At 42.6% G+C, this 24029-nt stretch overlaps 1 long non-coding RNA gene across 1 annotated transcript in view; it reads left to right on the top strand.

The window, feature by feature from the left end:
• Nucleotides 1–18139, top strand: part of LOC141421358 (uncharacterized) — a 65721-nt gene extending 47582 nt beyond the window's left edge. Inside the window, exons 2-4 of the long non-coding RNA XR_012445950.1 lie at nucleotides 7345–7495; nucleotides 7928–7985; nucleotides 17993–18139. This is a non-coding gene — a long non-coding RNA (uncharacterized lncRNA). The remainder of the gene's footprint in view (nucleotides 1–7344; nucleotides 7496–7927; nucleotides 7986–17992) is intronic.
• Nucleotides 18140–24029: the final 5890 nt, after the last annotated feature.

The following is a 24029-nucleotide window of genomic DNA, read 5'->3' on the forward strand; positions in this document are numbered from 1 at the left end:
ATGAATAAATTTTGTGGTATGTTAAACTTAAAGAAAAAAAGCTAAGGCAAAATGCATAAGTATTTAAAATACATAGTATAGGGGTTGGGGAGTAGCTAAGTGGTAGAGGGTGTGCCTAGCACTTGAGAGGCCCTGGGCTAAAGCACAGTGGTGCCCAATGAATGAATGAATGAATGAAAGAAATGCAAAGCACCTAAATGATTGCAACCGTAGATGAGTCAGAATAAAAATGAAAGAACTATGGAGCCATAAAAGTTGCCATATCAGTAAAATGAAGGACTTTTCTGTCTTTTAGCAAAATAATATTTAATCATTTTTATGATATTAAAAAGAGGTAAAGGCTGAAGCAGATTTTGTGCTGTCTTCTAGCTTTGCAGGGGGTGGGAAGGAGACAATAGGACCCTCTAGTTTTCCGGGTATTTTTTGGTGCATTGCTAGAGAGCTTTACAGACATTTGCTCATTAATCCTGGCAATCCTGGAAGCAGGAAAAGAATAATGTTTGCTCCCCCATCCTGCTTATTCTGGTTCATTTAAAGGTGTATACTTTTTAATAAATGATAAGGATTTTACATGAAGCCAATTGTAATCATTTTTATATATTATAAATTTTCACATAAAACACACCCCTGGAACAAATGGATTCCATTTTAACCACCATTTTCACTAGGTTATTTCTCTCCCACTCCCATTGTCTTCTTAATCATCCTGAGCTAAATCTGGGGGGTCAAGTGACCTTTGGGGGGGCAAGGTCCCTAAACAAACAAAACACTAGGCTGACTACCTGCTTCTGATGGACCCAGATGAGAATTTCTCTCTTTGTGTTGTCCTCAAATTATCTGGACAGTAGAAATGGATATTCAGGCACCAGGCTATCCAGCTGACTAACAGCATTTCATTTGGCTTTGGCGAGGATTTGCCTTTTGTCCATTATGGACAGTTAAGGTCCCATGTTACTAAATAGTCTTTGAATCCCAATCTTTGATGATGGTGGTGGTGGTGGTTATGGACAATGATTATATGAGTTGGCTAGGTCTACGATGACAAATAGCACAAATTGGGTGACTTTGTTAACAGAAATTTATTTTCTTACAGTTCTGGAGGCCAGAAGTCAAGTTGTCAGTGGGATCAGTCTCATTCTGAGGCCTCTTTTCTTGGCTTCTAGACAGTTATGGGGCTACACGAGACTACATCCACATCTTCCTTATGTGTTTTCAAGTGGTCTTCCCTCAGTGCGTGTCTGTATCCTAATCTCATTTTATATGGACACCAGTCATATCAGATTAGGGTCCATCCATGGGATGTTATTTTACCTTAATTACCTCTTAAAACACTTTCTCAAATTTCCAAATGAGATCAGATTCTGAGGCACTGGGGATGAGGAGTTCCACATATAAATTGGGGGTGGGGGGGTAACGGGGAGCTATAATTCAGCCATAACCATGAAATTGAAGGATGATACAGCCAGAATCTGCGTGCCTACTATACTCTTAGCACTTGCCTTTTCATCTCTAAGTCTTCAAGGCCTATAATCACGACCAGTACTATTGCCATTTGTGGTTTATAGATAAAGGAACCACGATGTAAAGAGGTTAAGTTACTTTCCTAAGGTCACAGAGTTGATGCAGAGTAGTAATTGGTTTAATCCCAAGCTCCTTTGCTTTTAGAACCACACGCTAAAGCACTGTGCTTCACTACTTGGTGCAGGTCTGAAGATAGAGTGGCTGAGTAAATGAATGAGCTAGTGAACATTCATCTCCAGTTGTACCACAGGCTATCCCCTGGTTCTGCGACTTACACAAAGTACACATGTAAAAGTTTGATAGATGATTATCTTAGAAGGTAACTTTACTCTTGTCTTCTAAAGCAGACAGAGCCGAAGGGATCCTATCAGACTGAAAATCTAGAACTTCTTGTTTAAAAAACAGAAGTTGAAATCGTGCAGTCAAAGAAGGAGAGTTGGGAGGCATTTCACAACCATCTGGTTCAAACTTACTCGTTCAATGAGGAAATAAAGGCCCAGTGAGAGTTGCTGACTTTCTCTAAGTTTATGACATGTTCTGCCCACTATTCATTATGAGTTTCTGTTCTCACTATTTACCATCAAAGTGCTTTTAGGTGTGGAGTAAGCAAATTAGGTTTTTCTTTTCCCCAAGATCATTCCAGAGCAGCTGGAGTCTTAGACAAGTGAGGGGGCAATAAAAGGAGTTAAATCATAACTCCTTCAAAGTCTCCCACCAAATTCCTTTTTCTCAGTCTTTTTTTTTTTTCCCCTTACTGCAATGCATCCAAATTAGAGAAGGGGGCCTTTTCTTCCATGCACGGGCTGAAATGTATATTCCTATCGCCTATTATGGGATGGTTCCACGGAACTAACTCATATTCATTGACACAATTCTTTTTTTTTTTCTTTGTTTTGTTTTTTGTTCATTTTATTTTGGGGGCTATTTGGTCCAGAATGGCCTTGAACTTAAGATCCTCCTGCCTCAGCCTCCAGAAAGCAGCCACACAATTCTTGACATCATCTCCTGCCAGGGTGCCAGGGCCTGCAAGCAGAATCTTGGAAAATCACAAATAGTTAAAAGAAAACTCAGAGCGTGTTTCCCAGCAAAGGAAATGCTATTGTAGGAGGGGCAGTGACTAACCCAGGATCAGTCAGCCAATTAGCCAGAGCTTTGGAATCAACGCACCCGTCTCCACAGACAAATTGGGCATACTTCATAAGGTTTCATTCATATCCAGCAATCTCTGCACAGGCAGAGTTTTCCAACAGGTGGTCTGTATAGCACTCATGTCTATAGAAGATACCTTTAGCTATTTCTTTTCAAAAAGACCAATATTATTTTTTAAAGCTACGTAGTTATTTCAACTAATTTTTTTAAATGAGGCCAAACCTGGTGGTGCACACCTGTAATTCCTGCAGAGAAGGATCATAAGTTCAAGGCCAGATTGCATTACATGCTACATAGCATGACCCTGTCCCAAGGGAAAAAAAAAGCCCATCGAAGCTATAAATTCACAGATAAAACTCATTTGGGAGAAGCCAATAAATGTATGTAGACATATTCTATTTAGGTTAAAAGAAAGGGAACTGATTTAAAGAAGCACCAATAAATAATTAATATCACAGTTAGTATGAGGACCTGGCAAAAATGGTGTCGGTTAGTTCACAAGTTGCTGAACTAGGATAATTCTCTCCTTTTTAATGCATTAACTGGTACATGGAGAGGTGGTGGGAAAAGTCTCCTACAGAGAGGACAAAACAACCCTTTTACATGTAGTTGAGGGAGCTGGCTTTCCCCTCTTGTGGCCCTATCCCACAAACACTGGGGCTGCTCATTTCTGTGGGAAGGTCATGAATGAGATTTCAGTGGTTTGGGATTGCCGTCAAACAGAGCTCTTTTTCCCCCATCTAGAAGAACAGTAAATACATCATGAGAACAGCAGTTGTCTTAACGTTTTATTGATAGACTCACATGTTTGGTGCCAAAATGATGAACGAGAAAAGACCCCACTGCAAATGTTCTCATGGTAACCTGTCACTTATCAGATCCCAGTCTTTTATCTGAAAATTGGCCGATTGGACAGCAACCAGTCGACACTTGTTCTCCACAGCTGCTGTTCTGACATGTTTCCTGCGAGCAAATACATTCTGTTTTTATAGGGTGGATAATATCCTGAAAGGGCACCTCAGGTTTCTCGTTGCCCAATGTAAGCTGGTCCCAGAAACCCTTAGCCTTTAGGTAATTTCGGGCTTGTTGAAAAGGTCTCATTGGGTCTTTGAACTTCACAAAGTTGAGTAACAATGTAAGGTAAGACTTTCCATAGAGTTTTTCTGCAGTTGCTTTTGCTGTTCACACAGTTCCCACCTTAAAGATTTGTATCTGGAACATCTGTAATCAACTAGCAGAGGCTTACACCCCTCTCCGAGGAGGATCAAGCATTAATCCTCAGATTTGAAGTGTGTAGGATCCAAACTCTGGGCCTGGAATCCCGAGCTGGATCCCCAGAGGCCCCTGGGCAAATCCATTCAGCCTCCCACTCCTAATGAGACGTGTAGAAACGCTTCCTCTGAGACATTATCAAAGGAGTAGTCCAAAATAAATTGGAATGATGTGAGCTCAGCTCTGGGCTCGGCCTCACAGCCATGTGAGTGATATGCAAGACTACAGAAAATTACAGTCTCTGGGGAGGCTTTCAAAACGTCCCTGGGAACATTATGTCCCAGGGATCTTCTAAAATGTCCCAACCTCCCTTGTATTAAATGCAGTTTAAGACATCTTCCTGTCTTAGCAATGTAGCTTCCCTCTTACCTCTTGAAGCCATTTTGGTGAGAGGCCATGAGACCATAGAAGCTAAGAACTTGCAAGCGTTCAAACTACTGTTTGTCAATTAGAGGCGCACAGGGAAACACAGCAACAAGCTTGGGAAAGCTCTTGCAAGCCTGGGATTTAGCAAGTACTCTTCCTAATCTCTGGAGTCCAGTCCTTACCCAGCCCCGTGCTCTCATTCTGCTAAGACTATTTATGCTCTTTCTGCCTTCACATGAGAGATTCTGGTTCCCAGAGGGAAGTAGCAGTTCTTGTCTGGTTTCCGGTCCTGGCTGGTTCTCTTCCTGTTTCAAGGTGTAGCTCCTACCTGCTCTCTGCTCCTACCCAGCTCTTATGTTTAACTCTCTTCACTTCTACTGTCATATCTCTCCATCCCCATGGTGTACACAAGGTAGCACATGCCTGTAATCCCAGATACATGAGAGATGGAGATAGAAGGGTCATGGTCTGAAGACAGCCCATAGCAAAAGCTAGAAACCCTATTTAAAAATAAGTTAAAACCTAAAAGGGCTGAGCTCAAAGCCCAAGTGGTAGAGCACTTGCCTAGCAAGTACAAGTCAAATCCCAGTATCCAAAAAAAAAGAAAAGAAGGAAAGGGAAGGAAAGAAGAAAGGAAGGAAGGAAGAATTGTACAAAGCACATTTGAAGACACAGTTGTTTAAAGTCCACATTCTGTTTTCATCTAAGAAGGGAAATTTCCATATACACATGGAGGATCTTCTTTAAGGGCAACCACTTCTGAAGGAATTTGAGAAGGAGATTGTCTTTAAAACCTGGAACAAACCAGGCACAACAGCTCACCCCTGTAATCCTAACTACTGGAGAGGTGGAGATCAGGAGAATGGAGATTCAAGGCCAGTCTGGACAAAAAGTTAGCAAGAACCCGATCTCAACTAATAAGCTGGGCATGGTGGTACATGTCTGTCATCCCAGCTACATTGAAAGCACAAACAGGAGGATCGTACTCCAGACCCACCCAGGCAAAAACTCAAGACACTAGTTAAAAAATAACTAAAGCAAAAATGGCTGGTGGATGGCTCAAGTGGTAGAGTGCCTGCCCAACAAGTGCAGGGGCCTGAGTTCAAGTCCCAGAACTACAAGAAAAAATAAAGGAAAATAAAATGATGAGAAAATAAACCTCAAAGGAAATGCTTAACATGTGGGAACACGTCTTATATTTTGATATCAGCTTATGAGATATTGATATGTTTTTTGATCAAGTCACAACTTCTGTCAGATAGGTTTCAGACCAGCCTACCTAACAGAGTCTCCTCGTTCTTTGTTAATCGTTCCTAGTAAGGACATGGTCTCAGGCACAGCCCACCCATAGGCCAGTAGCCATGACATAGGCCAAGTTCAATGGCTAAGGCAGTAAATCCCTCTCCCAAGACACTCTGAGGGAAGTTAGTTGGGGGGGTGTGCTGGACCCAGGAGACCACGCTACCGAATGGCCATTTTGGGTCATGCATGGACAAATAATCTTTCTTCTGTGAAGAAAGAGCTGGAAATGTGAAAGGAGCATGTCGCAGAGCTCTCTTGGTTCCTGCCCTTCTTGGAGCTGGCTGTCCCAATCATCCAGGGCTCCCATGCATTTGTGTGCTTTTGATAAAGCCCGTTACCTCTGGAACAACTTGAGTGAGTCTCTGGTCATGATTAAAGCCATGACGGCTTGCTGAGAAAGGTGGTCTTCATGGACACTAAGCTGGGTCCATCAGTGTTCTCCCCAAGGGCAAGTTGCCTACATCAGCCCAGGGAATGCAGCCCTCTGCAGGTTCCAGCCTCAGGTTGGTGAGAGCAGAACCAGCTCCTGACATGTCAGTCACTCAGCTCAGTTCAGGGCCAGCTTGGGTCACATGCCTGTCTCTTGGCAGATCGGGATGGGTGGGGAAGGAGATTGGGAGAAGTACAACTTGATTGATTGACTCATCAAAACTGTTCTCAATAGGAAAATATTATTTCACCAAAGGAATTCAGGCATTGCTTTCAGAATAAAGGTAAATGGACCCTGGAAAGCAAAAACAACCAATGTTTACCACAGAGATGGAACTGGGATTCAAACATTTTCTGTAGCTTTCCAATCTGAGGAGTAACAAATTTGTCTTTATACAGAATCAGAACCTGTCTGTCTCTCTCCCACTTCCTCATATCAGTCCTGGTTTTCCAACTTGGAATCATACCACACCAGCCTATTCTTCCTTTCTTCTGACAGTCCCTTCTCAATCCATAGCTCCAGTCTTCTCAATTCCTAATTATAAACATTTCTGGTTCCTTAAGTTCTTTTTTTTTTTTTTTTTTTTTTGCAGTGCTGAGGTTTGAACTCAGGGTCTATAACTTGTGCCACTCCTCCAGTCCTTTTTGGTGATGGGTTTTTTCAAGATGGGGTCTCCTGATCTCTGCCTCCTGAGAAGCTAGGTGTGAGCCACTGGCACCTCGCAAAAAGTGTAACTTTTTTTTTTTGGGTTGTACTGAGGTTTGAACTCAGGGCCTTACGCTTGCTAGGCAAGTGCTCTACCACTTGAGCAATTCCCCCAGTCCCTGTTTCCTTAAATTCTTCCTCACATGACGTGGTTTGAGTATCTTTCCATTCTGGTTGTTCTCTTTAAAAACCAGCGTCAGATTACTTTTCCACTTAAAGTGAGAAGCTACTTTAAGAAATTCTGAGCTGGGTGCCGGTGGCTCATGCCTATAATCCTAGCTATTTAGGAGGCAGAGATCAGCAGGATCACAGTTCGAAGGCAGCCTGGGCAAGTTGTTTTTGATACCTTATCTTAAAAAAAAACATCACAAAAGAAGGGCTGATGAAGTGGCTCAAGGTGTACGCCCTGAGTTCAAACCCCAGGACCTCAAAAGAAAGAAAGGAAGGAAGGAGAGAGAGAGAGAGAGAAGAAGGAAGGAATGGAGGGAGGGAGGGAGGAAGGAAGGAAGGGAGGGAGGAAGGAAGAAAGGGAGGAGAGAAAGAAAGAAAGGGGGGAGAAAAAGAAAGAAATTAATTCTGATATGTGTTGTCCCAAACAGAACAGAGCGTAACATCTCAGGATCATAAAACCTTAAAGGCCAATGGTCATTTGCTTCCACATCCTGACTGATACACACCCTAGTGTCTGATGGGCCTGATGCAGCAAGAGCTGCCTCATGGCCTTGCCATTTGTTAGCTGTGTGACCCCAGGTAAGTCAATTCACTTGTGTGAACATGTTGCCTACCTGTCACCTGCAGTCATAGTGTATATTTATGGCCACTGTAGTTGTTACACGGGACAGTGCCCAGCCCATAGCAGGCCCTTAATGTACTTTTTATTATTACCACTGATTATTGCTTTTTTTTTTTTTCTTACTCATTCAGCTTTTCTGTGGCCCAATGCCAGAGAGGTCACCTCTGTCCTTCAGAGACTCCTCAAAGGCACACAAAGGAATGGATTGGCCAAAGAACAGAACAAAGTCCAACATCTATATACACTGCTATGAGAAAATAGCATCAGTTGGGAAATAAAAACAGGCCAATATGGGAAAATGTGCAGCCCTTCAGGGTCAGGGTCAGGAAGAGCTTGACTGCTTCCCTTCAGTGGGCAAACTGCAACCTAATTTTGCTTTGTTTTTTCAGGATTCACAGGAAGCAGCCATGTCAGAATCCCTAAAGTTCAAGTTCCAGTCATCAAAGGGTGAGAACTGCTGTACAAATATTTGTTATTGATAAGAGAATGTGTCCTCAGAGTGGCTTCTCACACCCCTGGTAAGCCCTACTCACAGGATTTCTGAAATTGAATTTTCTGCTCCTCCTCCAATTAGACAAGTAAAACAATGCAGGTCTAGGATAAAAAATGGAATTATGCTATAGAAAATGGTCACTGTCCTTTGCCCGCTGAGACAATGCTACTGAGAATGTGTAGTGTGGCTGGAATATGTCAGAGAGGTGAATGTCAAGATCTTTGGTATGGTAATTAGTGGGGTAAGAGATGAAAACATGATTTAAAAGGCTGTCTAGGAGAGAGTTAAAGGGACAAGTTTTGGGGTCCCATACAATATTCGCTCTTTGAAGTCTAGTTCGTCCATGAAGGACCAGTTCTATCTCATTCATTGTCATACTGTAAATCCCTGGCGTAGGCCATTCTCAGAATAGGAGGTCCATGTCTGTGAATGAATTAATGAGCTGTCTGGATTCAGATTCTAGCTCTGCCACTCACCAACAGTAAGATCTCTGTGCCTCAGAGTCCTCATCTGTAAAATGGGAACCACGATTATACCTTCTTGAGGATTGTGGTAGAGAGTCAAAGAACTCAGTTACTGCGTTATTGTTCTGGGTGTTTGTTTTTGGTTTTTTTTTTTTGGTTATTATTCCTGACTTTTGATGAATTCTGGTAAGTATGCTATAAAAAACAATTTTAGTGTTACACAAATAGAGAGTTAAATTGCCATATTAGCAGCTATTTTGTCACTAGTAGCCATCAAGAATGAGACAGTTAAGTTTTTGTCTGCTTGTTTGTTTTCTACCAATTGAATTGTAAGATCTGCTTAGCTGTCCTTAACTCTTTGAACTGGCAAGGCAAAGGCCAGAGCTTTCTGTTCTTCTGCCTGTCCACCTCACTGCAGGGAGGGGACATGCAGCCTGGATAGAGGTGTACCTGAGGCTGCAATGCTGTGAGCTGCACAGAGGAATAGGAAGTGTCTACCTCTTAGGAGAAGTGGACTTAATTCAGTCAGTGAAAAGAAGTCATGTGAAAGAAGAGGGGAGTTGTTTTTTAGAGAACTAACTTAGTAAATTTCAAAAAATAAAAAAAAAAATCTGTATTGATTACATGAGGTTTTCAGAGTTTTGAGTTTGTTTTGGCCATGTTCCCTATTACATTATAATTTTCAAGTCCCCATCTCCTTGGATTTGACTTTTGCCCTCTCATCAACCATGAATATGATACAAGGCAGCTGAATTGCTAATACCAAAATCCTGTGGAATTCAAAAGGAAGTCGTGTTATGGATGTACCAGTTGTGCCTGTATAGATTGGATATTGTACATACATCATACTATATTCATATATGTTATATTATTCTAATCTCTGATTATTTTAAACACCAAAAAACAGAGACTCTGCTCATTTATAATTACTTTTTTCAAGTATGTTTTACAAAAACAATAAGTTTTTGTGTTTTTTGGGGGGATGAACATCAGTCTTTATGCATACTAAACAAATGTTCTACCACTCTGCTACATCCCAGTCCTAAAATGGTCCTTTTAACTTTCAAAATGTGTTCATCATCTACAACTTATTGAAGGAGAAAAAACAGGAGATCTTCTGCTTCAACATTGAGAGAAATAGCTGACGTTTCTAGACCACGTGTGGCAAGACATCATCCTTCAAAGAGACTGCCTCTCACTCTTGACAATATTATGACCTCTTTAAAAAGGAAGAGAAAAAAAAAAAATCAGAGGAGGAGGGGAATGACTTTTCAGTTCTATTATCTTTGGCATTTTGTGCCAGCCTGGGGTGTCTCAAGTCTTGAGACAAAAAGCACACATTCATTTTAGACATTAAGAAGAAAATGCCTTTGCAGTTTCTTCCTTGAGCTGTCTTCAGGGAACTATTTATTTTGCTTCTTTACCTTGCAAATAGCTAACGGCTTGCAGCCAGGGCTCAACCCAACCCTTTTGTGCCCTGCAGTCATCGCTGGTCTTTAAAGGAAACCGATTCTTTGGAATGTGGTACGTGCACATGCCTGTCCAAGCCACAGGCCCCACCTGCCGAGCAGGTAAACCAGATCCCCCAGGCCGGCCTCTGCAGCTACATTCCAGCCCCACAAACTCTTACTCTCTAATTGGTACCTGTCAAACAGGTCAAGCAGGCACTTGGGTTTGGTCCAAACACGCGCAAGTTCCCACGAAACCCTAAACCCGCAAACCTTTGACCTTTCCATAGTTCCGAGATCCCTTGATTATTTTCACCAGGGCTGATGTCAATCCGAAGGATGACTTTTAACTGGCATGCAGATTCTCTTTTCTCCCTCCCCATGGATGGTAAAGATGATGGTGTGCTGTGTGAGATTTGGGGATGAACACATAGGGGTAATTCAACATGAACGGGAAGGTGCACAGCTGGGGTCGCCAGGGGCCCTGAGAGGAAATCTACAAGCCCCAAATCCTTCAGGTAATAATGGAAGGCTCTTCACCATGACCAAATGGAGAATGAATTCCCTACAGTGAGTAGAGACAGTGGTGACTCACAGGTGAAAATCCTCCTCTCCTTCCTATACTGGGCTGGCAGCCAAGGCTGTGGCACACGCCTGGGCCTGAATCCTACTGTATGGAAAGTCTTGGGAAGATGGTGCAACTGTCTGGATCTCAGCTTCCCTCTCTCAATAAAGTGAAGAAAAGACCCCTCCTGCCACCAGCTCTGAGTTGCTTTCCCTTATGGATGACATTCTTAATAGATCATGTCACATGGCAATGGTTCCACTTAGGGCTGGGTGAGGGGCTTAGGCACTGCTGAGTGGTTGGGGGTGTGGCTTGCATTGATTAAGTCAGGTTTGGGGACTTCCTTTAAATGGGAGAAAACCCTGAGCGTCCATAATGTGGAGACATCTGGGTAGAAACAGGCCATTTTTTTCAATTTTTATTTTATTCATATGTGCATACAATGTTTGGATCATTTCTCCCCCTTCCCCCAGCCCCCTCCCTTATATCCACCCCCCCCCCCGCTGCTCCCTCCCTTACCCCTCCTTACTCCTCACTACCCAGCAGAAACTATTTTGCCCTTATTTCTAATTTTGTTGAAGAGAGAGTATAAGCAATAATAGGAAGGAACAAGGGTTTTTGCTAGTTGAGATAAGGATAGCTATACGGGGAGTTTACTCGCATTAATTTCCTGTGCATGTGTGTTACCTTCTAGGTTAATCCTTCTTGATCTAACATTTTCTCTAGTTTCTCCTATTGGCCTCAGATGCTTTAAAGTATCTGCTTTGAGGACAACAAATGCTATCTGGTTTTTTGGGTGTCTTACCTATCCTCATATCTCCCTTGTGTGCTCTCGCTTTATCATGTGATCAAAGTCCAATCCCCTTGTTGTGTTTGCCCTTGATCGAATGTCCGTATATGAGGGAGAACATACGATTTTTGGTCTTTTGAGCCAGGCTAACCTCACTCAGAATGATGTTCTCCAGTTCCATCCATTTACCTGCGAATGATAACATTTCGTTCTTCTTCATGGCTGCATAAAATTCCATTGTGTATAGATACCACATTTTCTTAATCCATTCATCAGTAGTGGGGCATCTTGGCTGTTTCCATAACTTGGCTATTGTGAATAGTGCCGCAATAAACATGGGTGTGCAGGTGCCTCTGGAGTAGCATTCCTTTGGGTATATCCCCAAGAGTGGTATTGCTGGATCAAATGGTAGATCAATGTTTAGATTTTTAAGTAGCCTCCAAATTTTTTTCCAGAGTGGTTGTACTAGTTTACATTCCCACCAGCAGTGTAAGAGGGTTCCTTTCCCCCCCTCCTCCCTCCTCCCCCGCCCCCCCATCCTCGCCAACACCTGTTGTTGTTGGTGTTGCTAATGATGGCTATTCTAACAGGGGTGAGGTGGAATCTTAGTGTGGTTTAAATTTGCATTTCCTTTATTGCTAGAGATGGTGAGCATTTTTCCATGTGTTTTTTGGCCATTTGAATTTCTTCTTTTGAGAAAGTTCTGTTTAGTTCACTTGCCCATTTCTTTATTGGTTCATTAATTTTGGAAGAATTTAGTTTTTTGAGTTCCCTGTATATTCTGGTTATCAGTCCTTTGTCTGATGTGTAGCTGGCAAATATTTTCTCCCACTCTGTGGGTGTTCTCTTCAGTTTAGAGACCATTTCTTTTGATGAGCAGAAGCTTTTTAGTTTTATGAAGTCCCATTTATCTATGCTCTCTCTTAGTTGCTGAGCTGCTAGGGTTCCATTAAGAAAGTTCTTGCCTATACCTATTAATTCCAGAATATTTCCTACTCTTTCCTGTACGAATGTTAGAGTTTGTGGTCTGATATTAGGATCCTTGATCCATTTTGAGTTAATCTTGGTATAGGGTGATATACATGGATCTAGTTTCAGTTTTTTGCAGACTGCTAACCAGTTTTCCCAGCAGTTTTTGTTGAAGAGGCTGTCTTTTCTCCATCGTATATTTTTAGCGCCTTTGTCAAAGACAAGTTGGTTATAGTTGTGTGGTTTCATATCTGGGTCCACTATTCTGTTCCACTGGTCTTCATGTCTGTTTTTGTGCCAGTACCATGCTTGAAACAGGCCATCTTAACCACACCCTCCCCATTCTTTTTTAATTGGAAGATGCAATTTTTTTTTATTGTTTTGGTAACACTGACTCTTATTTTTATTCTACCCATAACAAATTCAGAATCAAAGTTACTGTATAGGTGTGCTGATCCAAACACTTCTCCAAATACGAAGCATGCCAGAGAGGAGGCATGCTGCCTGATGTCTCTCCATAAGTCAGACTCCTCACTCAGGCGACTGAGGGAGTTGGGGGAAATTGTAGGCTAGCAGAATCATTGTTACTGAAGGGACATTGGAAGGTACTTCCAAGGTTGCTCTAATGATTGGATTTCAAAATCATAGTCCAAGAACACGAACCTCTCAGGCAGGTTTCTGAGACAGTGCAGTGCTGTCAGGCCAGTTTGCTGAATCTTTCTCCTCTTGGGCTGGACAGGTTATTCTACCAAGAGCTCAGGGTCACGTTGTACAGAGCAGGAACTGGTGCTTCCTGCTCTCCTGCTCAGTTCGTCCAGCTCAGACTTGTCTGCCAGAGTCAAACCGGCTGGGCTGGCTCCCACTAGAGAAACTTCCCTCGGGCTCAGGGCTGGTGAAGTCTGCAGGCCTGCTTAGCTTCCTCCTTCCACCTGCTCATGTCAGAGAACACATGCCATAGAGTGCCAGAAGCCTGCCTGGAGTCCTTTGGGTGCTGTTAAAGGGGCTACTCTGTGCTATGGGCACCATGATCCCCAGAGGGGCTGTGGGTACTGAAGGGGCCATCAGAGGTCAGACTGGACAACCTAGTACTTCACCTCCTTGTGAAGATCACCAAGACCATGGCTTTCAAATAAATTTTAAACAGTACTGACTTCACCAACCTAATTACCATCATTTTCCTGTTACCACAGACTAAATCTTCCACAGAGAGTAAACCATTTAGCTGTTAACTGTTTAACTATCAAGTTCAGTCTGTTCCAGCCCCAAAATGCCTTATTTTAATGCTCTTCCCTGGCTTTACCCTACCATGGGCTAACTGTGGAACAACGAACAAGGTTACATGGATTTTCTGAGCCCAAACTTCTTTATCTGCAAAGTGAGAACCATAGACCCATTTACTGGATGGCATCCTTATAAGGAAGAAATGAGATAAAGTTCCCTGCCTTGTACAGGAACTTGCACATAATAAACATTTAATAAGTGACTGGCATTGTTGCCAATATAAAACTTATTAAATGGTGGCCCTCATGGTGCAGTTTCAGAATAGTTGCCTGAAAATCAAAAAGGAACTTCAAAGTAACTCCAGGAGAGGAGGCTGTGATTTCCTCACACACCAGAGAAGCTTCAGGCTGCTTTCCCTGGTGTCCTTCATGGTCCTCACTGCCTCCACTTGCCATTTATTGGTATGGAATTGGGGGTTTAAAGTAGATTTAGCACTGAAGAATACAAGGCATGATTAAAAAAGGCTCTTTGAAGGAGAGGATGTTTCTGGATCGTGGTTTTTTGTGTGTTTCCCACCGTGGCCTTCTTCCACTTGACTGGGCTGATTCAACTGACTGAGGCAGTAGCGACACTGAGTGATTTCACCTCTCCCACCCTGCCCTTAGGCCACCAAGCTGATCACAAAGCAGGCTTTCAGAGAAGGAAGAAGAAACCCAGGTCTGAGAGAATGCACTGACTGGGTAATCAACTCCCCATTCCTCCAGTGTGGACAGTTCTTTTCAGTGTCCTGGCCTTTCTAAAACAAGAATGGGCCATGGCTACCCCCAAGCTACCAACCTGGCCTCTAGGTGGTGGATGGGAATGGGTAGATCAAGTGAGATTTGCTGGAGATTTGACCCAGGCTTTGAGAAGTAGATCTGTCAAGTTCCTGCAAGGAACAGACGACTCTCCACAAATATATGTTCAGTCCATGCTGACCGAGCCCACTGCATCCAAGGAATCACAAATCCCGTCAGGGTACCCATGTCCCTCCCAAATCCATAGACACCTCACAGCCTTCTTGCTTCAATTCCATTTAGAGCAGTTGAAATAATACAACAGCCTCCTAACTGGTCTGCTAACAATGGTTGTACAGCCTTTGGTGGTCTGGCTCAGGTTTATCTCTCCAGCCCCTCTCCTGGTGTCTAATTCCTCTCTACTCCAGGACACACTGTTTCCTTTGCCTAGAGGACCCTCGCTCCCCAGTGCCTGTTCATCTCCAGGTTTCTTCTTAGACACTGCTTTCTACAAGGACGTCTACACTCTAGCGAAACTGGTCTGTGTGCCTGTAAGCAACACGTGGCAGGCCTGGAGTAGGTCCTGATCGCCTGACCCTCTGTAGTCCTCCAGCATGTGTTTTCTCATTTAATCTATATAACTGTCTTAGAATACAAGTGTGATTGTGCCCACTTAACTGTGAAAGAAACTGAAGTTAGAGATGTGAAATAACTCACCCAAGGTCATCCAGCTAGTACAGGGCAGAATCGCCTTTTTTAATCCAGGCCTCTGTAAATTGAAGCCTGTGATTTCTACTTCTTCAAGAAGCTGCCCCATGAGTGCTCAATTCAGTCCACAATTAAACAAGGAAGGAGTCAAACAGTTAATGAATGAAGGTTTGAAGCAGCAGTAGAGGAAACAGAAACATTCTGGCTCCTGGGAAATTCAAATCCTAGCAAACCTGTGTCTACCTCCTAAGAGGTGTAGGTTGCATGGGAACTGCTGCTGTTTGAGCCACACTGGGTTATCATTTTTACTTTTACAAAGTACATGTTAAAGATTGCACTCTAAAAAGTGTTTTTTATAATAATTGTAAAAAAGTTTAGACACAGATGTACATTTTTGCTTTTAGATTAGATGCTGGCAGTTAGACAGTTTTATAAGAGAATTGGTGAGTAGAACAGGCTGGTCTTACACTGTGTTGTATAGAACAGCAGCTGTAAGGCTGTGCCTGGACTTGACTTACTCCATTTTATAAAGCAACAGTTTTTAACCAAAGCTACTCCATTTGGAGTCTAAGTGCCAAGATGGAATTACTTGTTTTATACAAGTAAACAACTACCATCTGCCAGCACACTGATGAGTAATATATTTGTGCCAATAAACAATTACATCTGAAATAAATCTAATCATATCAGAAATACTAGACACATGAACTTATCAATCACACCAGTGTAACCCCTTCACCTGGAACTATAAAAGAGGAGCACCCCAAGACTGATACATGTCAGGACACTCTCCCACCACCCAGTCACCTGTCATGAGCCTTGTCCAGGAAATCTGACAAAGTGAAGGACCCCTGCCTCTGTCCCTTGGCTCTTGGTCAAGTACAGTTTCTCCAGAGTATAACACACAATGGACATCAAACTGCCACCCACACCTGCATTTGACAACTCTGCATCTTCAACAGCTCTGTGCGTGCAGTTTGTAGAACTTCAGTCTGGTCTCCTACAGAGACTTTTCCCTTACATCTCTATTGGCTGTCTGCTTGTGCTCCCAGCACAGCTCTCTGAGCTCTGCAGCCTCTCGACCCCTTTCTTAGCCATTCTGTACCCTGTGTATTGTTATTGTGTGAAGTATAATGTGGGATCTGAGAGTTATTAAAATTAGTAATTAAAACTGGAATAAAACAACCTGTGTTGCTAATAGCTTAGGGCTATCAAGTGAACTCAGCCATACTTGATGAATTAAAACCAATGAAATTGGCATAGTTTATGGATTTATTGTTATTCAATACATTGTGACATTGTGGAAAGTCACAAGTATATCCATCTGTATTTCTGACATACCTCACATCAAAGGAAATGGTCTTCCAAATGCAGAAATGTAGAGAGTAGCCTCAGCATTACTGTTCTTTCTTTCTTTCTTTTTTGGTGGTACTATCATTTGAACTCAGGACCTTATGCTGAAGGACTCTACCACTTGAGTCTCAGTCTTTTTTTTTGTGGTACTGGGGTTTGAACTTAGCCTACACTCTGAACCCTTTTTTTGTGTGTTGGGTATTTTTGAGATAGGGTCTCGAAAACTATATGTGCCAGGGCTGACTTTGAACCTTGATCCTCCTGATCTCTGCCTCTTGAGTAGCTAGGATTACAGGTGTGAGCCACTGGCATCTGGCAATCCTTTTGCTTTTATTGTTTTTGAGATAAGGTCTCACTAACTTTGCCCAGGCTAGTCTTGAACTTGAGTTCCTCTAGCCTCTGCCTCCCAAGTAGCTAGAATTTATAGGCATGTACCATCATCTTTCTTTTTTCTTTTCTTTTCCCTTCTTTTTTTTTTCCTTCTTTCTTTCTTTTCCTTTAGCAGTACTGAGATTTGAACTCAGGGTCTTCTGTTTGCTTGGCAGGCCCTCTACCACTTGAAATACTCTGTCAGCCCTTTTTGCATGGGTTATTTTTGAGACAGAGTCTTACTTTATGCCTGGGCCAGCAGCCTGTTCCACAATCTTCTTTTTTTTTTAGTATATTCATATGTGCATACAATGTTTGGGTCATTTCTCCCCCCTTCCCCCTGCTCCCTCCCTTACCCCTCCAACCCCTCGCTACCAGGCAGAAACTATTTTGCCCTTATCTCTAGTTTCCACAATCTTCTTAATTGTGTTCCACCACATAGCTGAGATAGCAGGAATGCACCACAACACCCGCTATTGGTTGAGGTGGGGTTTCACTAATTTTTGTTCTGAGCAGGCTACGATCTGTGATCCTCCTGATCTTAGCCTCTTGAGTAGCTGGGTTTCAGGTATGAGCCACTGTGCTCAGCCATCTAATTCTTTTCTTGCTTTTTTTATTTTGTTTTGTAATTATCATACATTAATAATTCCGTGCATGCCTACAGTGTACCTTTTAGAAGTTCACCCCTCCATTTAATAATTTTTATTACCACCAAAAGCTATCTGATACTAAGTGAGAGGATGACCAAGGCTAGGCCTGTGTAAGAATACCATGAAAGGATCCCATATCTCCTAAACTCTGAGAAGAAGGACTAAACTTGATGCCAAAGAAATAGAACCATCCTGGGACTGTCTACTGTGTGATCTGAGAGTTATTAAAATTAGTAATTAAGATTGGAATAAAAGAACCTGTGTGGCCAATGACTTGGGGCTATCAAATGAACTCAGTAGTACTTGGCAAATAAAGCAATTTAGCAGAAAGAGTGTGAATTTGGTGTCTTTTAACTAACTAGAAAAGACACAGAAAGAGTACAAACTAAATACTTCCCAGTGTTTTAATCAGGCATTTCTAAGAGCGCATCAGGATTAAATGTCTGAGTTAAAGCTGAGGCAGGACCTGAGAACGTTTAGTGATCTAATCTCCTGCTTTGGAAGACCATGAGCATCAACGCCATTTAGCCAGTGGCTTCGGACGCAAGTAAACATGAACAGAAGATTAAGATTAAGACCCCAGCCATGGCAGGGGGCTGTACTTGTTGGTTTTGCTCCTCCTTGACCTGTGTTGTCTTTGCCCCACAGTCATGGTCTGTTGATGTTCTGCTGAAGAGAAGATGAGATGCAAACCCTGAGAAGAAATGAGATAGGAAACTTACCAAGGAGCAGGATTACTGAACAAAGGATGTGAAGAGGGAACATTTTTTTCAAATGAGTCATGTTCTGAGACAAGGCAAGGTAAAACAGTAAAATAACATAAAAATTAATCTTAAAGTTTACAAGGGGAAGGTGGTAATGATATTTACAAAAAAATTCCTTGAATATAGAAACCTAGAAATAAAAAACCACTGTGCCATTAATATCAACCATTAGGTCAGCGAAACAAAAATCATATCAGAAGGGGAACATTCATGACAGAAAGGACAGTGATAATCTATAATAATCAATTAGTACACTAAGACTGAACATTAGCACACATGAGGGCCTGGGTTTGATCCCTAACTCCACAAAAAAAAAAAGAAAGAAAGATTGGGTCATATCTTCATGTGGAAAGCATTGCTTCTGTTTGTGGAAGCAATTTGTCTAAACTTGAAAGTCAGAACACTACGTGAATCAATTAGTGGCTGAGTGAAGCAATTGAAACGCATCCAACTTCCACCTGGAGAAGGTAATAGTGTTTCATAACAATGTATAATAATAACCTTCAATGATACGAGCACACTGGGAGACTGAAAAAATAGTGTAAAAAAGGTGACTTTTAAAAACAACTGCACATGAACACACAAACAGTTTGTACTGCTCAATTACTTTAACAGAAGTTCCTCCATGGAAAAAGGAGTAGGATTGAAGATCCATCTGTGTGTGTCCAGAGCAAATCAACAGCATCCATGGTGGGAACTTTGGAAAGAAGGAAATTATACCATGGAATAAACTCAACTTCTTTTCAGAAGAGAAGTTGAAAAGCTCTACTCTTCACATTTATTAATAAATACATGGACTACATTAAGAAAATACAATTCCTATGCTAGCAAAATTTCCAAGGCACTTTGTAAATTAGTACAAAAAGGAACATTCTGCCTGTCTATTGTGTGCCCTTGACCTTGCCAAAGGCTTTCTGAGACACAAAGGAAATAGAGATGGTCATTTCCCTCCGATTTTAATCTAGCTGGATAGACGAAACAAATGCACGTTAACGTACAGACAGTTCAAAGCAACGAGCAAGTGAAGGAGAGTGGGAGTGTGGATTCCTGAGGCTACAGGGAGTCAGAAATCATGCTCGATGGAACTAATAAGAGAACGATCCATGACATAAGTGAATCTAAAGATATTAGCTGGCGTTGAAACATCCCAGTTCTGACCAGAATGCCCAAATAAAGCATCATGATTATCCTTGTTGAGCACCTCCAGGACTTACTATGTTCTAGGACTTCCTAAAAACAAAGTGTGCTAGGTGTGCTATCTCATTTAATCCACTACCAAAAGGCAGACCCTAACACCCCCCCACACCCCACTTTTCAGAGGAGGAAACAGCCCTACAGAGGATAATCCTTTTGCCCTAAGGGACAGAACTACTAAGTGGGCTGCAATATTCACACTCTACACTAGCCAGAGAGTAAGCACTTAGTACTTGGGCAGGCTTCTGACCAATTGGAAAAGTTAACACAAGTTCCAGAATTAACCTAAATCTTTCTGCTAAAGTAACAACTGCTTTTAAATACAGAAATTTGGTTTGGAACTTTCATGGATGTCAGTGCATTACATAACGGAGCTACTATACAAAGGATTTTCAATGAATTACTACCACTCAGGATGTTTGCCAGGTAAATGCTGAAGTCTCTTGGTATTCCATTTAGCTTGGAAGGGTGATTATAATGAGAAGAGTTTTGGCAAAATTTCATTCTTTCATGAATTGGAATGTCTGATCCTGCCTATCTTTGTCAGTAGAAGTTAGGTTTAATGCATACTACCTGTTTTTTTAAACCGGATTTTGCCTTTGGCCCTGTTTAACCTGCAAGAAGTTCTACTAAGAGCATTGAACTTAGAAGAATTTTTACCCAATGATATTTCAGAATAAGCCACGAAATGACTAGATGTCACTGAAATTTCATTTGAGATGATCCACTGGTCCTTGTTGGAAACTACTCCTATTAAAATCCAACCCAAAGGAGCATCTGGATTAAGTAAAACTGGGCCCCAAGATTCTTGGCCCTCTTTACGGATTAGGAATGTGTTGGACAGTTTTCTTACCACAAACAATATACATTGTTTGGGTCTATTATTATAATTAATTCATTACACAAAGCACTTGGATTTTTTTCTCTTATTTGTGTAAAAATATCCATTGTGCAAAAACACAAAAGTAATAGGACCTGAAATAGATGTCTCATAGGCCAGAGAGAAGGTATTTATCACAGATAAAAGCTCACACAGGTCCACAGCAGGGTGTAAGAAAGGAGGATTACGAAACAGTCCTAGTGCTAGGGAGGCGGAGCTAATGTGGGTGAGTGTCAATGAGGGTAGGGGTGGGAAAATGAGGCAGAAGCAGTCTAGAACCCTCTGTATCCATGAGGAGCGAAAGACTGCATGTACCCACAGCAACAAGGAAAAATGAACAGTTAGAGTGAGTGAGTTTTGAACACATCACATTAAGTTAAGTTAAAATGCAGGCATTAAAAAACAGCAAAATTCAGTTTTATAACACTGTCATAGACAGCCAAGATGTCAGTGGTAGAGCACTTGCCTAGCATGTGTGAGTTGCTGGGTTCAATCTCCAACAGCGCCAAAAATAAACAACAAAAAACTCAATGCATATAAATATATTAGACTAGGTGCCTGCAAAGGAACGATGGAGGTAAAAGAAAATCAAGGTGTAAAACTAGAGCCCTGCGTGGACCAGTGATGACGGTGTACTATGAATTGATGAAGTGACCAATCCAACTCTCTATTGGATTGGCCAAAAAACCAGAAAAGAAATCCATGTAAGGCAGGAAGGGTTTTATCTTGGGCTCTCAACCCTGTGGCTCCTGAACCAGATGTGTAACAGGGAGGTTAATAAGTGCCAGTTGGGTTTCTTAAGCTCTTTGGATGCACTTGGATGGCCTTTAGGCCAGAGGTTCTTAGCCTTGGCCACATCTGAAGAGATATTAAAAATACCACTGGCGGGTCCCATGCCACAGTCTGCTTAGGTAGTCTGTGGGTCAAGACAGCAGTATTTTTTCAGAGTTCCCCAGGTGATTGTAATGTGCTTCTAGAACTCAAAACCACGATTTAAGCTTTTGCTTTTTTTTTTTCTGTCTATGTGCAAATGTTGCATTCTTTAGCATTTCAAAAGAGACTAGGAAATCAGATTGTTTTCCTTTTGTCAAACATTAATTTCATTATTAACAGAGAGCACCAGAGACAGCAAAACTCATTTCATTCATTTAGTCCTCCATTGAAACTACTTGCTGGCTGCTGTGTGTGTTTCAGTTGGGGACTGTGTAATTTTAGGGGATGTGCCCACAGCGTAGTCCTACAAATGAGCCATCTGCAGCTGGTCAGTGCACAACCTGTCCTACTGTACATAACAGACTGAGTGTTCACTTCATGCCATGCTCTGGACTAAGTACTGTGGTTACACTGGTGAACAAGGTGATATAGAATTGCCAGTCTATAGAGGAACTGACTGCACATGTGACTTCCATGAAGTATGACAGTCCTGGGGTGTCTTCCATAGTCTAGGGCCCCTTCTATAGTCTAGGGGGAGCAAGGAAGGCCTGCTGGAAGAATTAAAATTTGAACCTAGACCTGAATGAATACTGGGAGGTGGGGAAAAAGAAGGGCTATGCATCCAAAGAGAGAGCATCCCTGAAATGGCAGGGAGACTTACTGTGCTCTTAGCACCACGGAGGAGCTGGGTGACATACAAGGACTGCAGGAAGCCAAGGCCTGGCCACAAAGGGTTTTGTGGGCAAGAAGAGAGTTTGCATGTCGTTAATGGGTGATGAGATGAAATGACTAGACTGGGACTGGATGCTTATTTTGGCAATAAGTGGAATGGGCTTGCAGAGCCAAGAGTGGACACAGGGGACTGGTCCAGAGCTGCCAAGCAAACCTGGGTTGGGGATGGTGGCGGATAGGATGGGGGTAAGGATAGCAGCCTGGGGAAGGAGACAGATGGACACATGTGAGAGATGTTTAGGAGTGACAGGATGTGAAGGGTGCCTGGATCTGAGCTGGTGAGACAATTGACACTACATGGAGGCAGTACAATCAGCAGAGAAGAGTAGAGCTTGGTGGGAAGAGGTGACTTTCTTTTGAAAAGTATGGCTTTAAGGGGTTGATCTCACAGGTTGTGTTCCTGGGAGGTGGGCTCTGAGATGCAGTTTAGAGAGTAGAGTATTTCTTGATTTCTTAAAAAGGTACAGGAAAAGGGGGAGACACTGAACAGCAGACTGGATCTAATTACAGCCTTGGGTATAGCAGATGGTATTTTCTTTTTTTTTTTTTTTGCAGCACTGGGGTTTGAACTCAGGGCATCATACTTGCTGCACAGTTGCTCTAGCACTTGAGCCACTCCTTTAGCCCTATTTTGTGTTGGGTATTTTAGAAATAGGGTCTCATAAACTGTTTGCCCAGGCTGGCTTCGAACCATGATCCTCCTGATCTTGCCTCCTGAGTAGCTAGGATTACAGAAGTGAGCCACCAGCACTGGACAGATGGCATTTTCTAAAGATGACCACACTAACATGTGTGCCATCCTACATGTTCTTCTTATTGTATACTGTGAGCATTCTTCCATGGGGAAGTGGGGGCTATGCTCCATACCTTTGAGCCTTGGATGGACCTTTGTAACTGCCTGACCAGAGTGAGGTTCTATGGCTTCTGAAACTAGGTCATAAAAAAGCAAGATGGCTTCAGTCTGGCTCTTTCTCAGGAGCCCTGAGTCAACAAATAAGAAGTCTGGTTACCCTAAAGTCTCCATGCTTGAGAAAGCACATGGAGATACCATGGGGAGACACACAGAGGTGCCTAAGAAGCCACCAGCTCCAATTCCACTGCAATTTGAGTGTGCCCAGTCTGCACACCAGATGAGGAAGTGAGTGAGCTTATAGTCCTAACACCCAAGTTACCCCAGCAGAAAGTTGAGCAAGAGACAAATTATCTCTTTGTCTTTTCCCTCGCTCTAAAAAGTGGTAGAGCAACTGTGAGCATGAGACCATGAGTTCAAACCCCAGATTGCCAAAGAAGAAGAAGAAGCAAAAGAAGAAGAAGAAGGAAGAGGAGGAGGAGGAGGAGGAGGAGGAGGAGGAGGAGGAGGAGGAGGAGGAGGAGGAGGAGGAGGAGGAGGAGGAGGAGGAGGAGGAGGAGGAGGAGGAGGAGGAGGAGGAGGAGGAGGAGGAGGAGGAGGAGGAGAAGAAGAAGAAGAAGAAGAAGAAGAAGAAGAAGAAGAAGAAGAAGAAGAAGAAGAAGAAGAAGAAGAAGAAGAAGAAGAAATGTTGTTTTGGGGACAGTTTATTATATAGCACAGAGCTCCGGAGGCAGGATGGCTTTCAGAGATGTTCCAAATTAGGTCAAGGTGCTGAGTCTTTATATCCCTGCTATGGTTAGTGATTGGATGTGAGCTTCCCTCATAAGTGGCGTGACTGTGACCTTGGAAAGGAGGTTCTCTCCAGCTAAGACCCCCCTGGAAGAGGTTCAGAGTTGAAACGTGGATACTGGCAATACTTCTAGCAGCTGAGGTAAAAAGTCCTTCTCTGAAGGGGGATTTGGGTGGCACAACCCTATGACTATCACAGCCAAGGAGACATCAAGTCAGCTACACAGTTCTCCAGGTGTGGTGTTGGGAGACATTTGCCTAGAGCTCTATGTGTTCCCTTTTACGGCTGAAAACTGAGAACAACTTGCCTTAGAACCCTCTGAATACTGCCTCCTCTCTGACCTAAGAAAATCAGGGTTATTTCCAAACCATCCTATGCCCACCAGTGCTGCAAATATCAGGATGAACAGGATTTCACTACATCTGGAAGAGCAGATGTAGTGTCCTAGAGAGATGACCAACACAGGATGAAGAGAGAACCCTGGAACGCCACCATTTGAGAAGATGGAGACTGCAAAGGCGATGGGGGTAGGAGTAGGGTGC

This window comes from Castor canadensis, chromosome 3 (assembly GCF_047511655.1).
Source record: "Castor canadensis chromosome 3, mCasCan1.hap1v2, whole genome shotgun sequence".
Taxonomy (NCBI): domain Eukaryota; kingdom Metazoa; phylum Chordata; class Mammalia; order Rodentia; family Castoridae; genus Castor; species Castor canadensis.